We start from the raw sequence: 16,539 nt of genomic DNA on the forward strand, positions 1-16,539 counted from the left end.
CTCTTGCCAAATTGAAACTCAATATATTTAAACAACATCAACCTTGTACAAGCAACAGATAATTAAAACAAATTTATCTTCCTATTTAGGTCAGTTTTGTAGTATAAACGGGTGAAAGCAGTTCTAAATTCTTTCAGATACTATTACTATCCTAATTAGGTTCCCAATATATGGGCCTGCATGGGCTCACATCTGGTCCAACCAGACATTAACGAGGGCTGTGCTGAGATGCTATGACCTTCTCTTTCCCTCTCCTTTCTATCAGCTCTCTCGCCCATGCTCTGGATCAGATTTATGAACTGTTTGTTCATAAACAAATCTGTTTATTTACTATGCATTGGGATTCAATAAAGCTGCAAATAATTGCTCAGATTATTTGTCATCATTTTGCATGTCCCAAAGGCAGGTGCAACTTGGATTAGTACTGCCAACAGATGGCAGGTTTAACCACTGTGGAGAAAATTCAGGCCAAGGGCAAGAAGAAAGGAACTTTCCTAATTATGTGAACATCTTTGAACTGACAGTAGAAATAAATAAATCAGAATCTAACTCCTATAAGATGACTTGGAACCACAAACACAGAGGAGAAACCTCTGGATCATTCCAATAAATGGTGGCAGCCTGTCATCATCCATTCAGACACCAAGAACACAAAACCATTGTCTTTTTATGAATAGAAAACAGTTTTTTATGTTCTTTAATTACAGGGTGGCATGATGTACCTCTCTCATGGAGAATGCCTAAAGTCAAGTGCCTCCTTATCTCTCTTTATCCCCTTCCATGGGGCTCAGTTCTAAGAAATCATGGTTTAGCCTTCAGTTTCTATGCAGACAACAGTCAGATTTGTATGTCAATAAAAAAGAAAATAGTTACTCTGCAAATAAACTACTCGAATTCATCGCAGAAATCAACTCATGGATGTCAACACATTTCTTACATCTGAACAATAAAAACACGGAGGTCATATTGTTTTTAAGTCAGTATATGACAAACTTTGCTGAATTACCTTTTGATTCAACGTTCATTCAACGTTCTTTAGCCATCAATTATGGAGAATCTGAATAACAATGAATTAAGCCCAAGTTTATCATATATAAAAACAGAAGCTAGCAATAATTGCAGCAATAACTCTGCCTTCGGCGTCCTCCAGGAACATGTAAGTGAACAAAAAAATCCCAGAAAGGCAAGACGTAACTTATGTGAAGAGAAACAGAGTTAATGGCAGAAAGTAGCAGAGTGACAGAAAGTGTTTTGTTCTAGCAACTAAAGCCTGTAGACACATACCTATAGAGACCGCTGAGGAAGACTGAAGCCACTGTGACTATAAGCTCTACCACAAAGGAAAGTTTTAGTTTAATTCAAAATCTATTATTTATCCCAAAGGGAAGTAAAATTTTGTTGTAACTCATACTTTGTAGGTTTCTTCTAAGACTTGTTGTAGAAGCTGATGTCTGTGAGCAGGAAGGATCTTTCCGTTTTATTGTCTGCACGACTAAATTTAACTATGTAGGACCTTGAGATGATATGTATTGTGAAGTAGTGCTATATAAATAAAATTTAAATTAAAAATTAATAAAAATGGATCTGCCGACCTGAGTGAGCTAGAGGAAAGTGCAGATGAAGCAGGTCTGACAGATATTGGGGAGAAAGTCCATGAAGACATTTGAAAACAATCCAAAAGTGAAGCTGTGGCCAATGAATTGCTGCTAAAACTGGAGAAATATGCTCTCATTTTCTTGTACCAGTTAAAAGATAAGCAGCAGCATTTTGGACCAGCTGCAGTAAAGCTACTGATGTTTTGTTATAAACCCAGTGCATTGAAGTAATCTGAGCGAGTTGTGATAAAAGCATAAATTAAAATCTCTAAATGATACCCTGACAAGAATGGCTTCAGTTTGGTCAGCTGTCTCAGTTGGAAAAAGATGGACTGGACCACAGATTTAATCTGAGCATCAAAGTTAAGATTACACTCAAGTCTTACAGCCAGGTCTGTGGCAGTGTCTGTTTAGGGGAGTGTACACTTATGCAACAGTGTTATTTAAAAAAAACATGTTATTTTGGGGTATTTTTGCCTTAACAGATTTTCAGGGGAAGGATACAGGACATATGTCAGATTAAATGTAGAAAAGGTTTTGAAAATATTAATTGAGAAATTTTCTAAAACTCGAATATGACTACTGGTTAATATTTTTTTCAAATTGAACTCTAAATGGAGGAGGGTGTAGAAAATCACTAAAACAGTTGATATTTTGCAATCATATATTTTGTTACATAAACCTCCCATTAATCTACTTCAGCTACACCAAAACATTAGCTCTCTTGCTGCTCCACATGTTATCATCAAATGCAGCCACAATTCATATTTACTGCTGTTCTTTTCAAATTTTAACAATATTATATTGTATTGTTTCTGGAATAAATACTATATACAATATGAAATATCTATAGTATACAATTAATAAAATAAATAACATTAAATGAAAGTCAATTACATGTCATTGAGCTTACCAAGGTAAATCTTCTTCATCTCCTCTCTCTCGTTAGTCAGGGAACTAAGATTTGAAACTGGGATTTTGACAGGAAAAGTTGCACACACACGCACACATGAAAAACATATAGAAAGATAGCAGACCAGTTACATTTCTTGACTTTTACAATTTGATATGCGAGGGTCACAGTAGCATTGCTTTTTTCTAACAAACTGTTCTCTTCTGACTACCTACCAAGGTTGTTGATTTCCTTCTTCAGCTCATCTCTCTCTTCAGTCAGATTTTTGTTGTTGGTGTCTGTAACTAAAAATAAAGCTCATAATTATTTTCTCTAATTTTGTACTGGTACCAGACATTGTCTTAAATCTTTCAAGACTAATCACTTGTGCTGCTGTTGTGACTTCTTGTAAACTTTTCATACTTAGCTTACTTACCTTGGATGGTTCTGGTCAGCATTTCTCCCACGTCTGTCAGATTTTCCAGGCTTGCCTCAATAGCTTGACAGAGGTTTGATCAGATTACTGACTTTACCAGTTTATTTCATGTCATACATCAAAACATGCAGAAACATTTGACGATGTCTCACCTTTGGGTAACAGTTCTAAAATATTTCCCTTAATGCTTTATATGAGGTTAAAGGTTTAGGGATCATTAATGTTAGGAGCCTCTACCAATACAGTATTTTCCTCAATAAACTTACCAAGGTTAGTCTCCTTCAACCCGTCTCTCTCCTCAGTCAGGGCACTAAGGTCTAAAGTTGTCATTTGGAGAAGGAAAGGTTATTCACTCTCTTGCTAGTTATTGCAGAAAATTAACCATTCATAGCCAAAATGTTAAAAAACAATCCTTCAGATTCTTAAATTTCAGACTGAATATAATTTAATAAATCATACGTTCTGTTTAGCTTATTAGAAGTTGTAACCTATCGGGTCTATAAATTAAGTAAAATTCCTTTGCTAAAAACAGATGATCGTGATTTTTTTTAATTGCAAGTTTTTTTTAAAATACTGATTACCGTAGCTGCAAAATGGAAAAATAAAACTTTAGACAACATTTTCTGTTTTTATATTATATGTTCAATTCTGGCTAACTGAGCAACACACTCATTCATGCTTAATTTTTCCAAACTGTTTTCTACTTCTAGATTTTTATATGTGTTATCTTTATCAAACCGGACAAAATAGGAAACATTATCTAGTTTTTGTGTTACCTTTTTTGTCTCTTTGTCGCCAAGATAATTTTGAGCATAGGTCTGTCAGGATAAAATATATTTTCTCGGACACCGTTTGTTTTAATGTGACTTTTTGTATTTTTACTTCTATTGGAATACTTTCTGCAAATCAACCCTTTGTTAGGGCAGCTTTAGCTATAAAACGCAACAATGTCTTAATTTTTCCTTCTGTTTAAACATACTGTAATAAATTAAATGAATCTATAAATATTTGCATCAGTGAGATATTGTTTTGATCCATGCTTCATGGTAGGGTTGGTTTCATGCTTACCAAAGTTGCTTAGATTCCTCCTCAGCTGCTCTAGTTCTTCAGTCAGAATCTGGTTAGTCATGTTCAGGTCAAAGGCAAAAATATCAACAGCTCCAGCAACATCAATTAACACATCCATTTTATGTCGCTATACAAATCACATACATTGTATAAAATATTAATATTTGCTAATATTTAATGAGATTTTGTTTAACAGACTCAAAATCAGCCTTCTACCCTTTGAAGAGAGGACCTAACACCTTAACTCATGAAGAGAAATTCTGCTTAAACCACGGGTCTGCAACCTGTGGCTCTGGAGCCGTAAGTGTCTCTTTGGACCTTCCACAGTGGCTCTTAATAAACTGGCAACAACTTATATTTTTGTTATGGCATTTAAATGTAATAATGATAATAAATGCAGTTTTGTCTTGGAACATTTGCTTTTAATTTTTACAACAGAACGATGCTAAAAGTGCCAGGAATATTTAATTTTTAATCAATACTTTTTCATTATGTTGGAAACTATGATTTTTTTTTTACATCATTATCCACAAATATCAACATCCCGTCCATCCTCTTTTTTAAAACCACAATATAGACACAAAAGGGTATTTCTTTAACGATGACAACATATTTCCTACAGTAGATATTTATCAAAAATTATAACTTGTCTTTTTTCAAAAGGCCAGGCAGCATTTGTGGTTCTGAACGAGTATAATTCAAGTGGACTGTAGGCAAAATGGCTATTTAGACTGTAATGGTAATATATTGCTGCTACACATACAAACGCCATATTGTATCGTTCCTATGTGTATATTTAGTTGCTTAAAATTACAGAAAATGGTATAAAATAAATTTCCTACGGCACCAAACATCACCATCTAGTGGTTGCTGAAAACATAGTCTATGTTACGGCCAGTGGCCTTCGTTTGTGTTTTCTCTTTTCTGGTATTTAAATTCAGATGCAATAGCTCCCCTATGGGATTTTGATGCAGACCTTCTCTGGGTCATCTCCTGTACTTCCTCCTGCATCACTTCATGTTAAAGTACTCCTCTTCTCCCGATTGGATACTCGCCTTGATTGCTCCACCAATCCTAAAAGAGACCTCTTTAAACTGGCACTTCTTTTCAGACGGGCAGCTGTGTTCTGTTGTGCAACTTGCAATTTTTGTGTGTGTGTGTTGTTATTGCCTTTGAGCCAGGTCGTCGCAATCTAGGTTTAATTGAAATATACCTTGGCTTTGTTTTTTTTAAATGCTGACTGAAAGATCAGCCCTACGTAACATGTAAAACCTCCAACTGGCACCACAGAGGATGTTGTGCTGTAATAATAAGTTAACAAAAATATCTAAATTTTACTACTACTTGATAATATCAAATTTAGTCCACTAAAAGTTTCACCTTTGTGGTTTGCCCCAAGACACTGATCAGATGCTGATGAAAACCTTCTTAAATGTGCTTAAAGTCTTAGAAAGAATGTGTCAGATTTTTGGGCTCGTTGATGAACATTCCCTGTTGTCAAACACGGCCATTTTTACGTTCCACGTAAACATGGCCGTAGCTACCATTGAGGAAAATGAGGTCCGGACCTTCTGCTGTGTATAAAATAAAATTTATCAAAACAATGTTTTTGAACAGCATGGTTCTCTGTGTAGCTCCACCAGGTTTCTGTAGGATCCGCTGCATCTGTGTAAGGCAGCCAAACTCAGTCTACAAAGAAGACTGCATGAAGGCTGATGAAAAGTCTGTGCCATACAAAGATCAGCTTTTAGTGGAAGAGTGTGAGGAAAATGAAGAAATGAAGAAGGAAAGAGAGATTAAACAGATGGCTGCTGTCATCCACTCCAACCAGAATCCATTGCTGAGACCCATGTCCCTCTGATGTTCAAAACAAACCAAAACTGACTGGCCTTTATTACATTCATATCTATTACATGAAAACTTGAAAATGCCACATAAAATGGACAAACAGCCAGATGCAATCTAAAACACAATAATTGGAGGAGATCAGAGTTATATGTACTGTACATTTATTATTGTCTTTTTTTATTGCAAAGGCAACTAATCCTAAAATAATAAGGCAGCCTCCAAAATGGATTAAATACTACTGGCACATTACATTTTCTTATTTTTAAAAAGCAAAATCATATTATGTTTTTGAAAGTTTCATTTGATCTTTATTTTCTTATTTATCTACTAAGCAGTTTCTGCTTTTAGTTGTTACATTAAACAGCCAATTTCTAATTCAGTGAAAAAGTAACAGATGAACCAAATTCAATCAACAGCATTAAAATGATTTGGTTGGATCTGCCATTTTTAATACAGGAAGTGATTCTGCATTGACTTAGAGATCGCGGGGACTTTCTTTGATGGCTTTACAGTAGTCTTGTGCTGTTTTTTTTTATTTGCATTTTTAGATTATCTTTTTGTTATGACACCCAGTGGCACCAAGACAGCCAGTAAAAGTAGTAAGACAGTGAAATAAAAGTTCAACATATTCACAAGACTTCTTCTCCCTTCCTAGGAAAATGACTGAACTCAGAAGGGTTTGACATGTTGGCCATCAACAAAAACAAAAGTTTATAAACTGATATTTTTAATGTTTTATATGTGATAGATCAAATTATTTTTCTGCCAGTTTTTTTCCAGACATTTCCTACAAATTATCTGTGTCAGGTCTTTACAGCAAATTATATGTATCAGTTGATTTGTTTACTTATTTAGTCATCACAGTTTGATCTTTTATCATATTTTAATATTTGGATTATTAACATCAGCCATTGCTCACTTCCTTATATGCTTAATGCTTTGTTGCTGTTGTTGTTATGTATTTGTTAAATATTTCCACTGGTGAACTGTCGAGATACCTGAATTTCCTCAAGGAGATGAATAAAGTATTTATCTATGTGCCATTACACATGGTTTTAAGTTAAATATTGTTTAATAAATAACTTTTGGTCTGTTAGATATTGTCCGGTGAAAATCAGCCCAAACAGCTGATATTAGGACAATAGTTGAAAGGATGGTTTGAGCACTGGCGATCTTTTAACAGGAAACTCTGCACACATTTGGGATAAATGAATGACAACTTCTCTTCAAGCTCAAGAATTTATTAACAGAAATAAAATGAACATCCAGAGAACACCACTATGAAATGTTGTTTATCTGAATTAACACTATATTTCAATCAACAGACCATCTCTACTAGGCTAGTGTAACTTAAAACTACTAAGCAAACTTAGGATAAATAGAAGCTAAGGAACTATTTACACACAAAAGAAACAAAAGATCATCAGAATGATTCAGTGTGATTTTATTCCACATGGCGATTGCACAACACTACCTTATGACTGACTGTAAATAAGTCAGCAAGTTTTTACCCAATAAAAACACTTGACTCTCTCGCAAATCTCTTTGAACCCATTGTTTTTATTTCATATTTTGCCATGTTTGTATCACAAACATCAAAGTTCTGTGTTGTGAAGTGAAGAAAAACAATACATGATTTCAAAAAAGTTCCACAAATAAATGTAGAAGAGATGCAGTGCATCTGGGTCAATACATTGTAGAAAGAAACATTTCACCAACTTCCACTTGTTTCCTCTTGCACGTTTCCTGGTTTATGGCAAACATGAAATTAAATTTATTATGCCTTTCTTTCAAAGTCTATCTTCTTGCTGATCATCCATAAAATACATTTGTGAGATGCATTAAGATGTCCCTCCTATGCTGTGGATCTCTACAGCTAATTAGCCCATTATTATCATATTATCACACCTAAAATTATTTTTTTACTAGGTTTAAAAATAACAATAATTTCTGAATTTAGACTCAGTTTGGAAGCAAAAGCACAGAAAATGAACTTTAAACATCATGTCTGTAGCAAAACAGAAGTAGGAGCGGTCAATGATTTTCAGCTTAGATGCTGAGAAAGCATTTGACAGGGTTGACTGGCTTTATCTGGATAAAATTCTGTGTGGGATGGGGTTTCAGCATGAGTTTATTAATTGGACCAGAATGTTGTACGTATAGAACCCTCGGCTGAAATCATACGAAATAATGTAGACATACAGGGAGCGAATATAAAATCTCAATTATATGCAGATGATATCATATTGTACACTATCAAGCCACTGATTTCTATCCCAGCATTTGTAAAGAGCCTGGGAAAGTTTGGAAAGGCCTTAGGCTACAAGGTTAACCAGAACAAATCACAAGCAATGATATTGGTTGGGGAGAGGCCGGTAAATCTGAATAAAGTTGCTCTGTTTAATTGGACCTCCTTGGGATTCAGGTACTTAGGCTACAATCACTCTACATACTGTACTTCACAATTATAAAAAGTAAATTACAGCAAACTGATCTCGACAATAAAATCTGACCTGGCTCGCTGGGATATTTTTCTATTATCCCTGATAGACAGAATAGAGACAGTCAGGATGAATCTTCTTCCTCACCTGTTGTATCGGTTTCAGGTTTTACCAGTTTGGATCATGACCTGCATAAAGTGGTAGAGAACATGATCTCTTCATTTGTGTTGCAACGGAGAAATCCGATGATTACAATTACTATATAGCCCAAAGAAAAATGGAGGTTTTGGTTTGCCCAATTTGTGGAATAGCTAACTCAGGATGGGGAAACAAATTGGATTGAATTAAATGAAATCATGCGTGCCAGGCTGCTTCACTGGGGGTTGCATCTGAAGAAATGGAGGGATCTTGGAATAAACGATGAATGGATTAAATGTACATAGCGGATTTGGGCACAGGTATGGAGGAAGATTGGTGCACCTCTAACAATATCACAGGCACTGAGAATTTCTAAAATTGAGGATTTTTTTATCTAATAGGATAGATTCTGGTTTTAGGATTTGGGCAAATGAAGGTAATTAAAGACAAACCAAGGCAGAAATAGTATCACATATACACAAACACTTACAATTGTGTCTGTCAGATAATTCACTGGATATGAAGGAGATATGGGAGTTGGAGGCAAATACAATTATTGATGATGAAGAATGGGAGGAGGCATGTTTAAACTTACAAATAGCCCAATGTGGATGGAGTTAAACTGGAAAATCAAGATGAGATTCTTTCAGGACACCATTCCGTATTTCTAGGAGTGACAAAACTAAAACCACCTACATATTTTCTGGGATTGCCCAGTCTTAAAATCTTACAGGCAAGGAATTCAAGGAGAAACTCAAACTTTGATCTAATGTATTACATCTTGGGTCTGTGGTGGGAAAAATAAAGTTAAGATGCTCCAAATCTGTTAGATCGTGGCTATGAAAATGATCAAAGTTTGTTTCAATGGCTGATGATTTAAAAAAAATTACATAATGGAAAAAATGACTGCAAAACATTTGAACCTGGAATTGTTTACAGACTTATGGGCTCCTGTCATTGACCCCTTTGGCTGGACAAGAGTATTACTGCCTAACACATTTGTTGTTGGAATAGTGACAATACTTTGTGGAAAGTGTACACATACCCATGTGGTCTGGATGGGAAATTGTTTTTTTTTTTTTTTACTTTTGTGTATTTGCATATTGCGAGGACAAAAATCATTTTTGCTTGAATGAACATACATAGTTTTTAAAAAAGCACACATAAATTGTCATTTGTGCAATTGCTACAATTTTTAGGCATTAACAGGTTAGAGGTGGAAGAATTTTTTTATTTTTTTTTAAATGTATTGTCTCAGCTTTGGATGCCCTGGTGTTATTAGCTGTTAAAAAGACTTTGTAGGCTTTCAAGGCCAACACATCTATGCGGAAATGGGGGTTGTATTGTGTCAAAATGTGAAAAGGTTCCAGGGTAATGATTAGGCTACTTTTGCACAACTTACAAGTGAAGTGATAAAAGCTAAAATGAATCAGAGCAGGGCGGCCTCTCCCCGACCCCCAGGCTATGGTGGTGCCGCTGGAGGGGCCCCTTTCTCCGGGTGGAGCTTTCGGGGAGCGGGGGTGCCTATTGGAGTCAGTAGGGGAGCTGGCTCCCTGGGTTGGCTCCCCAGTCCTTTGCTCCCCATCCCCGGACTCCTCCCTCTGCCTGCTCCATCACGCTGCCACACATGTAGGTCCTTGGGGAGAGGGCGTTACTGGAGGTTGCCACCTTTTGGTGATGTCCCTCTCCCCAATTTTATCATGCATTTTAGACACTTTCACTCCAAACATTTTCACAACGCACATTCATGTAGGCCACGATATGGGGGGGTGGGGGGAAGACGTCTGGGGGGGGCTTATGTTGTGTGAGCCTCGCCCCAGGCGGCTCCCTTCACCCCCTCTCGCATTTAGACATTGAGGGTTCTGGGTAGTTGCTTGGAGGGGGGCGCTGGCACCAGCTTCCTTCTGGAGGGGGGGTGGGCTGTGCCGTGCACCCCCTTCGGTGCTCCCAGTTTTAAACACACCTGAGATCAACATGCAACAACACAACATCTGAGCGGGCGTAGGGAGGATCGGGGGTCTTTTGCACACCCCCGATCTCCGATCGCGGCTCGGAGTCTGGGGCCTGGAGGAGGTGCGGGCCACTGGGTCCGGGGTCTTGGCGGGGGGCTGCTGCGGCTAGCCAGCGGCTTACCGGGTCTGGGGCTGACGCCTCTGCTCTCCCTAGGAAGGGATGGGGGGCAGGGGTGGCTAGGGTAAGGTCGGGGTGGGAGGGGGTTTATTAGGTATATAGTGGGTGAGGGGGGGGCTCTGGTCGGATGGCCCGTACGGGTCGTGTCGGTCCCCCCTCTTTGGGGGGCCTGGTCCGGGGGGCGTCTGGTTCGGGGGCGGGGCTGGGGGTCGGGCACAGGCAGTCGTATTGTTGAATTGTGGCATTAACAGGTTATGGGCCCTGGGGCCTCTGGCCCCCAGGGCCCATGGCCAGGACCACTTCAGCGCGGCCGGCTGCTGGCGGAGCCCACGGGCTCGTCCCCGCGGCTCTTGGGGTCGTCAGCATTGCAGTGGCTGGGGGATTTCCTCGGGGTCGTCTCTCCTCTTTCCTGGGGGGGGGGGGTTGCAGATTTCCTGTGAAGGCCCCTCTCGGGCGCACTGCTTTGGGGGCCCCTTTGGGAGTCCAGGGTTACGGGTCCCCTGACTCCTGCCTCTGTGCTCAGGGAAGGTGGGTCTTCGGTTCTCCACAATCACTATCAAGCCATTTCCTTCTGGATAATTTTCACCTAAACTAGTGCACTCTCACAAACTCCCACAGGTGCTGGGTCCCAGGTATTAAATGTTCACTTATATACAGAAAAGCTATAATTTATTTATTTACTTTCTTTTTTAGGTATCACATTACACATGTCAGCTTAAATAATAATACATATGATTTAGCAATGGTATCAAGGTGTTACACGATTGTATCTGTTGCTTTATGTCTGTTGGTTGTGCTGTTCTTTTTGTGTCTCTTTCCAGGTGATGGAGCAGACAGAGGACGTTTTATCATTCTCTTCCTTTTATCTCTTCTTTCTTTCACCTCTTCTTTCTCGTTTTTTTCTCTTCTTGTTTTTCTTTTACTGTCCTACTTTCCCATTGTAGTGTCCATATAATTTGAAATTCTCCCTGCAGGAATCACAATAAAGCTATTTACACGCACAAATCAAGCGGAGCATTATGGCGAAAGCTGTTTGCTCCACTTGTGAAAGTAAAATCTGTCGAGCTCTATTTGGCATTAAGATATCATTTTTTATTGCCACATTGCTAGACAGGACACTGGGGGAAAAAATAAATAAATAAATAAAAAAATAAAATAAAATGAATCAGAGCATTTTGAGAAGAAAACCAACAGACTAAAAAGAATTGGAGAAGAAACATAACCAAAACAAAGACACTTTCATAAGAAAGGCAACTAAGCTAAAATCTGCACATGAAACAGGAAGAAAAAAGACGTGGGAAAAGTTTTGGGTTCCTGTTTCTAGCCTGAACTCAGTTGTAAAGTGACCAGAAAATCTAAACAAGAAATGTGCTTTCTTCCTCTTAAATTATAAATACTCTATGACATGTGTTGCCCTGTCAACACATAGGTCATGTTTTTCAAACTAGGCAAAATATTTGCTGTATTGACAACGTTTTCTTTGAATATCTTCCTTTTTTATGTATAGCCAACAGTTTAATGGAAGAAACTGACGCTCTGAGAGAATGAGGAAGATGTTTTTATTAAAAAGGAGAATCACTGCAATATCGCTGCTTATCGTGCTGCCATTAAGGAACAAGCTGGATCTTAAGTGCTGAGATCTGTTAAAGGAAGCCAGCCGAAGAACAAATTTCTGCTACTAATCAGTTACTTACTGCTGTTTTAAAACCAAACATGGTTCTTCAAAAAGAGGAATATGAAATGTCTGCAACATATGAAGAAGTCAGTTCTCCTTTGTACAATAATGTTATTCCGAAGAGACACTCAGATGAAGACAGAAAAGCCTCTTCTGCAGCATCTGGTAAGAGAAAAATCAGCTTCAACAAAAATGTCTGATTGAAACATGATGAATCATTTTCAGCTTTGTTTCTGTAGTCAGTAGAATTACAAAAATAATAATAATAAGGGTCCATATTCATTTTGATTTACAAAAGTATCTGAGTGCTAAATTTAAGATTAAACTTAATAAAGGTTGCCCAAAGGAAATGTGTCAAAGGAATGATTTTGAAATTAAGAAACTCTCTGTTGAACTGATGTTAATGGGATTTAAACTCACTATTTAACATATTGGCCAAGAATCTCTATCTTCATGCAGAGTCATTTAAAGACTCAAAGAGTAGGCTTCCTAAAAATTGTTCTGAAGCAGTTAGAGGATTTTTGGGGGCAGAGATGGAGAACGATTTGCTGTAGTCAGTGCAGGAGGGGATGAAAGTTGGGAAAACCTTTGTTAAAAGGTGGAAAAGATTATATAAACAATGTTTTTACTTAAAGCCCCGGTGTGTACGATTTTCATACTAAAATCTTACTCACTAAATGAATTACAAACGGTGACGCTGTTCAGAGCGTAATAACTACTATAGAAGCGGTGGAGTGTCCTAATTAGACATTGTATATGTTCTCCATATATTTGGTAGCAAGTTACTGCTAATAGCTACGGTTATCGTGTGAAATGGTTTACGGCACTGTTGCCAAGTCCACTTGTTTTTTTTCTAAAGTTGTTTGTTAATTCCATCATTCACGGCTTTTTGGGCTCATTTCTGAACGTGCAGTCGCTTATTTGGCGTCTACTATAAGACTTTAAACATAAGCAGAGACCTGGGCTTGCTGCTGCACTACAGACAATGAGCAGGCTGGCTGATATCCCACTGCGTACACACATAGGTTTTGTGCTGTGAGGCAAAACTTTGGTTGATGTCAAACAAGCAGATGAAGTTGTTTGTATCAAACATTTTGTTTGATTTTTGGTTTAATGTGTATTAACAAACCTTTCTAATACTTTCAGCTCTTGATGAAATAATTTATCTCCTTTCATGGGAGGGAAACAATCACAGAAGTAACACAAATAAGTATAATTTATTTTTTCCATTAAAAACAAAAATGAAATCAAAGCAAAGGCTACTCTCTTTTTAATCTCAGTAACTAATGTAAATTAATCAATAGCTTAAAATGTTTTCTTTTGTACTTCCTTAGATAAAAACTTCTGGTGTTCATTGTTTTTGCTGTATTGATGTTATGCCGTCATTTTAAATATGTGTATTATTATATTTGCAGTTTATATCACAGCGATTTTCTGAGGTGGTTTATATCACTCTATATGTGTTTACACAGGAGATCAACGCTACAGAGTTGGAGCAATTACCCTCGGACTTTTGGCTGTAGTTCAGCTCGTTCTTATCATTTATCTAGCTTTCCGTGAGTAACCTTGAACATTCATATTGTAATTTTCACACATAGACATGCCCAAACATTTTCCCAACACACCGCCAGTGGGTTCAAAGATCACACAGCTCCTCATTAACAATTATGTCCAAAGTAATGGAGACAGTAGCTTAACAAGTTCAGTACTGAAGAGTATTTGCAACATATTAATCCAATCCAACGTTATTTATAGAGCGCTTTAAACCCACAGAGACCAAAGTGTTGTACAAAAACCACAAATGTAAAAAGCATAAAATTCAGTAATATTGAAAATATAGGAAAATAAACCTGCAGAAAATTGGCAAAAATCAACGAACACCAACATCCTCTTGCATATTAAAAGCCAAAGTAAAAATATGAGTCTTTAAAGAAGATTTAAAGATGGTCAAAGAGGAAGCCAGCCTGATATGCAGGAGCAAGTCATTCCAGAGTTTGGGACTGGCTACAGAGAAAGCAGGGTCCCCTCTGAGCTTACACCTGGTTCTTGGCACCGACAAGAGTAAAAGATCTGCTGACCTGAGAGAACAGTGCGGTACATAACGACATATGAGGTCAGAGATGTAGGGTGGAGCAAGGCCATTTAAAGACTTAAAAAACAAATAGATGAATTTTAAAATTAATTCTATAATTAACCATCAACCAGTGAAGTGAGCTTAACACGGGGGAGATATGCTCAAGCTTGTGTGTCTTAGTTAAAAGTCATGCAGCAGCATTTTGCACTATCTGTAGACATGCAATTAAAGATCCACTTACTCCAAAATTAAGTGCATCACACTAATCGAGCCGAGTGGTCACAGAGGCATGAATTACTGTCTGAAAATGTGCTTTGCTCAGCATGGACTTTCTTTTGGTCAGCTGCTGAAGCTGAAAAAAAGCTGGATTTCACTACACCTTTGATCTATCTGGCTGTTGAAGGTAAGACGACTATTAATTTTAAAACCCAGGTTTGCGGCCATCGGCTTTATAAACTGACCAAGATAATCCAGCTCTAAAGGCAGACTCTCGCCACCAAAAAACATCACATCTGTCTTTTTTTCATTAAAACTAAAAAAGATTAAAGTCATCCACGCCTTCACATCATCCAGACATTTCAGAAGAGATCTGATAGAGTTTGTGCTTTGCCTCAATGGCACATAAACGTGGCTATCATCTGCATATAAATGAAAGGACAGTACTTCCAAAGAATGGATCCAAATGGGAGCAGACAGAGAGTAAAAAGAAGGAGGCCTAAAACTGAACCCTCAGGAGCTCCATATAAAAGAGGAGCAGTGGAGGACACAGAATTTCCCAGACTGACACAAAACATTAGATCACTCAGGTAGCACCTGATCCACTCCAGCGTTACCTAGTGCTCCAAATGAGATAAAAGCATTTTGTGATCCATTGTGTCAAAAGCTGCAGTTAAGTCTAAAAGCAAAAGAACAACAAAAGTGTTTGCTCACCCATCCTTATCATTGCATTCAGGGATTTTGACAAATCTATGGCCACAGGTTTATATAATCCAGCATGTAGGCATTCAGTCTGCTTCTGCAAACGCGTGAAAGAACTGGTCATTCTTTGCAGCTCAATAAATTCCAATTTAGTTCAGTGATTGGATGCCACCTCTCAAATAATTCCAAGTGTGAAATTTCACCCACGGCTTTGTAATATCACAGATCAGGGTCAGCGAATGCTGAGGGCGTAGTGCACAGATGTGACCAACTTGCTGCAGGATCAAAAGCAGCAGACCTCCAAACTTCTCTCCTAATCAGAGCAGTATGTAGATAACTTCATATCATTGTTTTATATTAGCCAAAGACTGGCTGTAGTGTAAAGCACTTTTGGGTCATCGAACTTGATAAAGTTCTATACAAAAACAAGCCATTTACCAATCCATTTATATATATTGATGTAGTCCCCAGGCATGCGCTCATACAGAAACGTATAAACAGAGTTGCTTTTCAAAACCGGAGGTAGAACAAGCAGGCTGGTCAGAAACCAGAAGAACCCATGCTCTGCAAAGGATTCCAACTGCAGCTGATAATGCCAGCGGAGCACCAGAGCTTCAGGATCAAACAACAAGTGTATCACTCCTAATTGGTTGAAAAACAGCACTGAACGATCTCAGATAAGAAGATCTCAAAAACACAGCCACACAAACAGCTGACATGCAGCATCATTAACAAAGATGCACACCTCAACCTGCCTAACCAGCCAAGGAGGTTGCTCCTCCTTGGCTGACGTCACTTCCTGTTTGCGGTAAGGCGTATTGTATCACTTCCTGTTTTCACTGTGTGAGCAACGGTTTGTTGCTCCAGATTCTCTCGCTTTTATCTTTAATCTCTTTGCTGTAACATCTGTTTCTAACACATAAGCACTTTTAAAACATTTTCTGTTGCTGCACATTACGCTTGGGAACTCCTCGTGTTTCACGGTTTGCTCTCTTGGCGTGGTAGAAGGGCGCTAGCCTAGCTTTAGCCTAGCCTAGCTTTAGCTCCACAATGGCTTCCTCTCATACTATTACTTCAGCTTCTCCGTCTCTGACTAAGTCTCCCCTTATCTCCTGTTCTCTGTGTCAGATGTTTAGCTATTCCTCTGCCTCCTTTAGTGATAATGGTACTTGTAATAAATGTAGTGTTTTTGTAGCTTTGGAGGCGAGGGTGTCAGAATTAGAGACCCGGCTCCGTGCTATGGAAAGACCAGCTGATAGCCGCCCCTCTGCTAGCGCGGAGCCACATAGACCTAGCGTTAGTTCACTTAGTGGTCCTCCGAAGC

This window comes from Fundulus heteroclitus, chromosome 13 (assembly GCF_011125445.2).
Source record: "Fundulus heteroclitus isolate FHET01 chromosome 13, MU-UCD_Fhet_4.1, whole genome shotgun sequence".
In the NCBI taxonomy this organism is placed as follows: domain Eukaryota; kingdom Metazoa; phylum Chordata; class Actinopteri; order Cyprinodontiformes; family Fundulidae; genus Fundulus; species Fundulus heteroclitus.